The following is a 6,173-nucleotide window of genomic DNA, read 5'->3' as shown; positions in this document are numbered from 1 at the left end:
CCCTGCCTTTAAATATGCATTTTATGAAATATTTCAATGCTTCAGATAGATTCAGAAGAAGAATGCCACAGACTTACCAAATGCTGACATTTGTTCGCTTTGCTTCGGATCTCTCCCTCTCTAAACCACAAAACCTGACAGCTACAACCCCTTCCCCCACCAGCCCCACCCCCAGTCTCAGATGGACGTTCCTTGTATCCTTCCTGAGTATAGTTAGATCATTTATTATTTGTCTCTGCCTGTATTACTGCATATGCATTTTTTAACTTTAAAAATTCCCATGGAACTCAATGTGACAGGATTTTAGCTTTTATTTTTGTGTTTCCAGCGGGGCTAATAGTCCTGCCTTCCCTCCCCCTCCCTGCTCCCACCCCCTCAACCCCGCCCCAGGGACTGGAACTAGGGGTACCAGCTCTGCGCCTTTCCTAGAACCCTGAACACTAAGAGGAGATGACACTCATGGTGGTGAAGGGACCGGGCCCCTGGATTCAGATGCCTTGATGACTAATCCTGGCAGCTTTCGGTTGCTCTCTGTCTGCCCTACTGAAGTCAGCTGCTGAGCTTCCAGGCCACTGGCACTGCTGATGGCTGTCCTTTGGGTTTGGAGACCGGGGAGGTGGGGATTGGAGGGAGAGGAGAGAAGGAAATAAATATAGCTTGAATTTGGACCACACCTCAGGACGAAAAAAAGGTAAGAAATATGGAATCTTAGGACTACCTGCATATTTCTTTCATTTAATAGACACATTGTTGTTGTTAAGGGCTGTCGAGTCGGTTTTGACCCATAACGACCCTGCATAGAGTTTCTGAGGAGCATCTGGTGAGCTTGAACCACCAACCTTGTGGTTCAAACCGACTTTGCAGTCCAGCACATTAACCCACAGGGCCACACACCAGGATGCCTACAGCCCTATAAACACTGCAATACAAATATTAACTCACCCAGTTTAGACCTGACAGTAAACTTAGACTGCTAATTTTATCATCCCCAATTTACAGGTCGTAAAACTGAGGTAAGGTGGAAATACTGAATAAGATGCTCCAAATCACACAGCTGGTCAAAGTGTAACACAGGACGCAAATCCAAGCCTGGGATCCTCAATGTCTACACTATCCTGAATTCCTCATGTGAGAACTACCTCCCAGGGTGTTGAAGTCTCCTGCAGATACCCTCTGCCATCCAGTCTTACCATATTCTGAGTAGAACTGCTCATAGGAGCAGCTGGCCAGCTCTTTCTCATGCAGGGAACCACCAACCCAGAGCTGACAATCAGAAAATCTTAGGGGCTTCAGAAGTGGGGCTGGGGCTGAGTCCAGAATAGCCTAGGCTATGTATAGTTTCTTAGAAATGTAATGGATTCAGAGTTCTCATTTTAAAAAGCCACATGTATGGTAATAATGCAGGGGTTTGTTGATAGATGGATGGATGGATAGATATGATGGATGGGTAGCTAGACAGATGTGATGGATGGAGAGATAGATAATGGATAGATCGATCGATTGATAGATAGTAATGACAGGTGGATAGACAGTAACCTTTCCCCGTTGCTGGGGTTAGGTACTGCTGGTAGATGGAGTACATCATTTCCTTCTGTCTCCTGCAACACAAATACGCACAGGGTTCTGGGTTTGGGGTTTTACTTTTCCTTTTCCTTTAAAAAAAGCAAGCACAGTCAGCAATTCCTACACTTCGCTTGTTTCCCTCGGCAGTAGGTGCAGGTGCACCCCCAGTAATAGCGCCCTAAACGCTTCGTTTGGCGAGCTGGGCGCTGCGCCCTGGAGCGGGCTGTCTCCCTGGAGGACGCGGCCTTGCGCCCTGCTACATGGGGCCCGCAGGCCTTGGTCGCTGCAAGGCCAGGCGCTCGGATGGCGACACAAAGAAGCGCTGTCCCGGACTAAGCGCCGCCCTCGGCCACGAAGGAAGTGGGAGGAGGAGGCTCGGGACCCTCAGCGATTCACTCGCCCCCAAGCGCCGTCGTCCGGCGGGAGCAGCTCGGGAGAACCCACGAAGGGACCCAGTGATTGGCCCTGGGTGAGGGGCGAGGTCCGGGCAGCCGCAGTCTTTGTGTCTGTGAAGGCTGTGAAGCCTTTCCCAGTTGTGTCTGCTGGCGCGCTGCGGCCAGTCAGAGGGACATAGTAGAGGGACTGAGCATCCCTCCGCCCGCTGCTCTCGAAACTTGGCAAACACGGTCTCTGGGGCAGAGGTCACGCGCTCTGGGCGCTGTCCCCTAGAGACCAGGAAGGCGGAGGTGGGGGTGGGAAGAAGTCTGCCCACTCTGCTTGTGGCTGCAGAATCCCTGCGCCAGGCCGCCAGCCCTCACCGTCCCAGATTCCCTGGCTCCGTGACGTCAGCGACATGCTCTCTGCAGAGCAGCCTCCAAGCTGGGAGGGGCCTCTGCTAGAGGCTTGAAGGAGGGGTCCGCGCCAGGACACAGACGTCCGCACTGTCCTAAAGCCCCCTGACTCACAGTGCCTATTTGATGGATCACCTGGGAGCCTGGAGATTAGCAGCTAATAAAGGCTGTCTGGGGATTTGTAAAAACTTAGGTGTCCAGTCTCCTTGTGGGACTGAAGCTTCTGGGTGACAGTGACCAGAGTGCTCCAGGGAAAGAAGTGATTGAACCAGGGTATGAAAAGAGGCCCATGGAGCCAGGGCTTAAGAAGGGAGGGCCAAAAGCAATACTTGCTAACTTTATGGGGCGGGGAGTGAGGGGGTGAAGGAGGATGAAGAGCGGCTTCAGAGAGCCTGGGAAAGCCTGGGGTAGGAATATGGAGGAATCCTGGATGGTGCAAATGGTTAAACTTGGCAGTTCACCGAAGGTTCGTGGTTTTAGTCCACCCCAATGGAGTCCTGGGGTGGCGCTGGGCGCTAATGCGCCAGACTGCAAAGTCGTTTGAACTGCACGGTCGGTGGTTCAAGCTCACCAGTCACTACCAGTCACTCCTCGGAAACCCTATACAGGGTCGCTATGGGTCGAAATCGACTCGACGGCATTTCACAACAATGTTCCTTAGAAGAAAGGTCTGGCAAGCTACTGGAAGCTCTGTGTAAGCACAGTTGTACTCTGACACCCATGTGTTTGCTTTGAGTCAAAGCAGAGTCTACTCGAGGGTAAAGTTTTGTTAGGTATATGGGTGTTAAAAATGTTTATATTGTCTTACCATTCTATATTCTTGCATATGTATTACATACTCTTTTAAGTGTATGAATTAAACCTTTTTAGTTTAAAATTAAATACAGAAGATTGAGCTGAGACTGTCCAGGACAGACATTGGGTCGAGTCATGTATTTCCACGTCTAGGTTTGTGTGGCAGTACGCCTCCACCTACATATGACTGTCATTAAAGGAGGGTTGGAACTAGTCCCAATTCGTAGTAGAAGGTGATGGATAAGTAAGAGAAGCAACAGCCTATGGGAGAAAGCCTCAGAAGAGGGGAAGACCTACAGAACTGGGTACATGTGATATTGATCAGGTTTTTCTGTCAGGCTGCTTATCTGCTAGTCGGTCATCCAAGTATCCATCTGTCTTTTCTTCTCAGTAATCCAAAGACTAAAGCATGTTCCGTAATTGCAGTCACTTGTTCTAGTTTGGGGACGTGAACTCATACCATTGTACAGCAGGCGGTATAATATCCTTGGTAGATCCCTTACCCACCTTACCTTCTAAAACTAAGAGCAGTAAAAAGTACCTGGAGATCAATTTAATCAAAAGATTAACCAGCGAATACTCTATGGCTCACAACAGATTGGTGTCCGACACAGTGCTGCGAGATGAGCCCTCTAGGTTGGAAGACACTCACAATACAGGGGAAAGGCCAGTTTGGACGCCATAGGGTACCTTATGCTTTGGAGGGGCCTTTGGTTGCAGCCAGCACAAAGGGGGAATGGACCCAGGAAGGGAACTCAAGGCCATGTTCAAGGAAGATTTTGTGTGCAGTCATCAGAGAGAGAAACCGAAGGGAACTCGAGATCTTCCCAGCTGTCCTTCTGAGCTCACTTAGCTAGAAGAGCAAATGGACAGGGCTGGTCCAGCAGGAAGAAGCAACGTGAAGGTTCAAAGTCAAGTGCAGGAGTCACTGTAAGCTGGTGGAAGTGGGAACCGAACCAACCACCAGATTCAGGTCTCAGGGGAGGAATCCTACTCCTCATAGGCAAGATCACAACCTTGCCTGATGGAGATAAGGGGAGAGTTTCTAGGACCAGTGCGGGAGGGCCGAACCTGGTACACAGAGGTCAGACTGTTTGGCTGCTAACCGAAAGGCCAGAGGTTGGAACCCATGTGTAGCTCTTTGGGATAAAGATGAGGTTGTCAGTTTCCATAAAACCTACAGTCCTGGAAACCCCGTGGGCAGTTCTGTGTCCTGTTGAGTCACTATGGGTCTGAATTGACTTCACAGCAATGGGATTTTTGTTGTTGTTTGGGGGGGAGGATAAATTCATCCATCTTGTTGTTAGGTTGTTGCTCTTAGCAGATTCCAACTCAAGGCATCCCCATGTACAACACAACAAAGCGTTGCCCTGTCCTGCCCCACCAAGACCCTTAGTAAACTCAACTTCATTGCTGCGGTGTATTGTAGCGGCTTTCAGCCTAAGGGGCTCATCTTCCAGCAGCACTATGTTAGATAGTCTTCTGCTTTGATCCACAGGGTTTTCATTGACTGATTTTGTAAGTAGATTTTCTCTAGTCTGTCTTAGTCTGGAAGCTCCTTTGAAACCTGTCCACCAATGATGACTTTACTGGTGTTTGAAACACTGATAGCCTAGCATCCAGTATCATAGCAGCAAGTGAGCCACTGCAGGGTGACAGGTGGAGCTGGTGGTTCACCTTTCTAGTCAGTTACACGCCCAGTCATTGATGTGAGTGTCTTTGCTTGGCCTCGTATCAGGTATGTCTTCTGTAACAGTAGCCCAGCAACCTGAAGGAGGCAGCCCATATAGGGTAAAGACCACTGCTCACCTCTTCCTTCTCTGGTGCAATGTTAGCATGCTAACATACTGTCTCCATAGATTTCCAAAGTCTGGAAAAGCCTGGTGTGGAAGAGGTTTACACATGCTGCTATTTAAGAATCTGGACTCCCGTACTAGATGGATTCACTTAGATTTAAATCCTGGTGTGACTTGAAGTAAGAAACAAACTTTCTTGGCATCAAGTGAGGTGCTGTAGGATCAGTTGTTGTTGTTGTTGTTGTTATGTGCCATGGAGTCGGTTCTGACTCATAGCGACCCTGTACAGGGTTTCTGAGGCTTTAAATCTTTATGGGAGCAGAAAGCTTCATCTTTCTCCTGCGGAAACTCTGATAGTTTCTAACTGCTGACCCTGAGGTTTGCAGCCTGATTCATAACCACTATGCTATCAGTACTGGACTGAAAACCACAAGGTCGGCATTTCAAAACCTCCAGCTGCTCTCAGAAACCCTACACAAGGTCACTATGAGTCGGAAATGATTCGACAGCACTTAAAAGCAACACAGATATAGGAACATCAGTAATTTGAGCCCACTGGCCACTCTGCAAGAGAAAGATAAGACGCTTGGCTTTCATAAAGATGACAGCCTCAAACCCCTCCTGTGCCCTTTGTTATTGTTGTTGTTAATGTGCCGTGGAGTCGGTTCCAACTCATAGTGACCCTGTACAGGGTTTCCGAGGCTGTAAAGCTTTTTTTTTTTAATGTTTTATTGTGAATTATGTGATAGTTTATATGGGAGAACATTAGTTTTACATTCATCCTATAGTATATCATTTCAGTGCCATGGTTACAATCCCCTCCATGCATCATCAACCAACCAAAGGATATACCCTGAAAGCCTGCCCCCTGTCGTCAGCACACAGCTCCCCTCGCTCTCTGTGTCTAAAGTCCTCAGCTGCTCCTCCACGATATTGTCTCTGCCTCCATCTCAGGCATCACTGCTTCTCTGGGTAGGGTCCCGCTCTCCGCTCTTCTCCCGTGATGGTCCCAGGGACCATCTAGACTGCAAAGTCAATCACTTCCCTCTTTGCTACAAAATGCCTACCTTTACATTTCCAACCCGTCCTGATAACAATTATTCATTATTGTATCACAAGAGACCTATCCGCATTTCCTTTCATCAGCCCCTCCTAGACAGATTGGATATTACTCAGTGGAGATTCTACCTTCCTCCACACCCTCTGGATCTAGGTTCCCTCTTGAAAG

Source organism: Chrysochloris asiatica, unplaced genomic scaffold (assembly GCF_000296735.1).
Source record: "Chrysochloris asiatica unplaced genomic scaffold, ChrAsi1.0 scaffold00041, whole genome shotgun sequence".
NCBI classification, from domain to species: Eukaryota; Metazoa; Chordata; class Mammalia; order Afrosoricida; family Chrysochloridae; genus Chrysochloris; species Chrysochloris asiatica.
This window is presented reverse-complemented; position numbering follows the sequence as displayed.